Here is a 3,727-nt window from a genome sequence, read left to right on the forward strand (position 1 = left end):
GATTGGCATTTATTCAGGGCCTGGGTACTTAACTCTGAATTTTGATTTGGGCATTTGCCAGGTACAATATTCTGCCAGGGCCTTCCCAGTCTGTTCTCTGCTGTTTTGCTCCTGAAGATTTACAACTAGTGAAGGGATAAAGAAAGGTCACTGCAAGAGGCGGCAGCATGTGGTGGTGACTCATGGTCTGGCCCTGGTGTGGAGCCAGTTTGGGTGGAACGCTTGACTGGCTGCTGCGCTTGTTTTCACGTGGCTCTTTGCCACAGCCCTGCAGGAAGCATTTTCTCTCCTGTTGCTGGTCAGAGGGAAGGCCTGGTCATTCTCTCCATGCCTGCTGTTATGGAGTCAGGTCAGAGCAATGAATCCTGGTGGCCATTTGACAAAGAATCCCACAGAGTAGGGACTCAGGAGCTCAGGAGACAGTGGGATGGGCCAGTCCTGGGAAGGGTTAGGTCTTAAATACCAGCCGCAGCTCCCAGCTGGGGGCACATTGACCGCCAGGGCTAAGGGAAGTCGGGGGATGCTGGTAAGCATGGATGTCTGGCAAGCAGGATTCCTCAACTTTGGCACTATTAACATTTTGGACCAGATAATTCTTTGTTGTAGGAGGGAGTGGCTGTGCTGTGCATGATAGGATGGTTAGCAGCATCCCTGGCGTCCACCCGCTAGATGTCAGTAGCACACCCTCATGCCTTCCAGTTGTCCCCCTCATTAAAGGAACCAACAAAGTCTCTAGATATTGCCAAAAGTCTGGAGGCAAAAAATAATTCCCAGTTGAGACGACTGTAGTGTAGTTGAGTCTGTAGCATGTGGGCAAGGTTAAGAAGATCCATTCTTCATCATGATATTCTCATCTTTTGTCATCATTATCACCATCGACATCATCAAATTTATTGAGCATTTACCATGTGACAAGTACTATATTTTGCATCTCAAATTCTACACAACAATTCTAAGATGATGAAGTTTTTTTTTTTTTTTTTTAAGGTTTTATTTATTTACTTGGGAGAGAGAGAGAGAACAAGAGAGAGTGGGAGTCCAGGAGCAGGGAAAGAAGCAGACTCCCTGCTGAGCAAGGAGTCTGAAGATGCGGGTCTGGATCCCAGGACTCTGGGATCATGACCTGAGCTGAAGGCAGACACTTAACTGACTGACCCACTCAGGTGCCCCAAAGGATAAAGAAGCTCTATTGCTCCCACTTTATGGATAAGAACACTGAAGTTTATTTACAAAAGTAACTTGCCCAAGGTCACATAGGTGGCATTTGGGGCTCAAGCCCAGCTATAGATGCCTCTAGCTCACCCTGCTACCATATTTAGTAGAGCCATAATATAGGAGAAAAGCTGAGATACAGGCCAAAAAGCTGACATGCAGCATGATGGGGCTGCCCGCTGGAGGCAGAGCCTCTACCTCAGGGCTGGAATTCATGAGTATACCTATGAACCCTGTGGGAAAAAATCAAGGGCTTAGATGAACTCGAATACCAGGTAAGTGATTCAGATAGAGATCCAGCTACTTGAAATGAGATGTAGGTTGGGGGTTGGTCAGAGATAAACCTCTACCTGTGCCCAGCTATTCTCCTGTCTGTTCATGGTACCTGACCCCCTGAGATACAACACCTGATAACAGCCCAAATCTGTCTTTTTTCATTTGAAATACTGTTCATTGAACTGTAGCTTCTCATAAAAGCCTCCATTCCTTCCTTAGGTCCCAGACCTTATTTTTTCTGCTTCTTCTGCTTACTCCCAGCTGCCTTTAGTTGGGGACATGTCTGTTGAAATGAATGGACAACATGAGTTTGCTGGTCACCTCTGGCACACTAAAGACCCTGTAACAGGACAACTGAAGGTGATGTGATCTCTGGTGTGTATAAAATACTTGTAGTTTGTAGGACTGATGATCCTGCACTAAATGCCAATAGTCAGAGGCAATCCTGGGAGAGTTTGTTTGGCAACAACTTCATTTTTTAAAGGAAGGATCGGGATTTCCAATATTGTGGTTTTTCTCACCACCGAAGTGGTGGAAAATTTACTTGAAACCAAACTGAGCCTCTGCAATGGGTCCTTTAAGGAAATTTTTTCATTAATGGAGCAGCAGGAGAGATTCTAAAGTGCATAGTTGTTTTGTAGTCTGCCTGATACCTAGAACCAAATGGTCTTTGCTTTGAAAACATTATCAGATAGCACTAGGTTCAATTACAGGGATTTCTCTATCCACACTCAATTAATTAGTACTTAAACCCACGCCCGGTTTGAAAACTGTGAGTACCCTTGGGAAAGAGAAAGGTCCAACTAAGTTGTATGGGACCTACCTGGCATTGGCAGTAGTTTGGGGACTTTTGCTATTCATGTGCCTGGTAGGAGCTGATGTCCTACCAAGCCTCCTCAGAATGTAAAAGTGTATATTTAATAGTCACTACACAGGCTTCAGTGTTCTTGTAAGACTGTGAAATCATCTGTGTGGTTTCCTTGTGTGCTGAATTTCCTTTGTCCTTCCCTGGTGGTCTTGCCCTTTCTAGAGGATTTTGTAGTTGGTACTTGCTGGTTTAATGAGGTGTCATCTGAGGGAACATCATAAAACAGTAAGGCTGCTCATTGAAAATGTCTTGCTTTTGCTCACTCTGTTGTTATCTTTAACATATTTGAAATATTCAAAATTAGAAAAATAATACGTTTAAATACTAGAAAAATACATATTTATTGAAGGCAAATTAGAAAACACAAAGAGCAAAGAAAAGGAAAAAAATTACTTTGTCATCTCACAACTCAGATATAGCCACTGTTAACATTTTGTTTGTATCCTTGTGTTTTTGTTTTGCATTCATAAAGGAAGGGGATAGAAGAAATTAGTATAAGACATGTAGCATATTCTTAATAAGAATATTTAAAATGATACTTATATAGATCTTTTGCTTTCTTGACAAATGGTTAATTTTCAAAGATATACATGATTTTATTTATTTATTTATTCTTAAGATTTTATTTATTTATTTGACAGAGAGATGGAGAGCACAAGGAGGCAGAGAGCCAGGCAGAGAAGAGGGGGAAGCCAGCTCCCTGCTGAGCAGAGAGCCGGACATGGGGTTTGACCCCAGACCTTGGGATCATGACCTGAGCCAAAGGCAGCCACTTAACTGACTGAGGCACCCAAGCACCCCGATATACATGGTATTAAAAATTGAAAAAGAAATGCCATGTTTTTCTCCTTGCTGATAAAGGGTGTATCTACAAGATTGTGTGTGTGTGTGTGTGTGTGTGTGTAAATGGACTGTCTTTGGTTCCTGAAAAAGAAATTCTTTTGCTGGATTTGCTGACTCACTGCCAAGCCCTGCTGTAGGCAGGGAGCAGATTCTGAGTTATTCAAGCCAAACATTTGGCCCTCATGGTTTATTGGCCACTGTGACAGACTTCTTCTCACACCTCACCTCCACATGTCTTCCTTGTTGGCATGTGGGCATATCTGGCATTTTGTTCATTTTGCCTCCTCATCTCTTCCTATTTCTTTCAGTTACTCTTTAGCATTTCTCAAATTTATCCTAGTACTACCTCAATTCTCTAATTCATGATGTTAGAAATACCCAGACACTTCCTTCCTAAGGTCACTGCAGGAATTCACTGTCTTCTTCTAAGTAAGACCTTATTTGTTCATGTGTGTGCCTTTTCAGGACTCCTATGCTATAATGAGACGTCATCAATGGAGTCAGCTTTAGTCACCTTCATTTGTTTGC

General features: G+C 42.7%; 1 long non-coding RNA gene across 1 annotated transcript; it reads left to right on the forward strand.

Annotated features, from left to right (window-relative positions):
• The first annotated feature begins 273 nt into the window (after positions 1–273).
• On the forward strand, positions 274–3,031 carry LOC116584712. The gene is made up of 3 exons (XR_004283298.1): positions 274–349; positions 1,708–1,863; positions 2,998–3,031. It is a non-coding gene; the product is annotated as an uncharacterized LOC116584712 (long non-coding RNA).
• Positions 3,032–3,727: the final 696 nt, after the last annotated feature.

Source organism: Mustela erminea, chromosome 2 (genome assembly GCF_009829155.1).
Source record: "Mustela erminea isolate mMusErm1 chromosome 2, mMusErm1.Pri, whole genome shotgun sequence".
Taxonomy (NCBI): domain Eukaryota; kingdom Metazoa; phylum Chordata; class Mammalia; order Carnivora; family Mustelidae; genus Mustela; species Mustela erminea.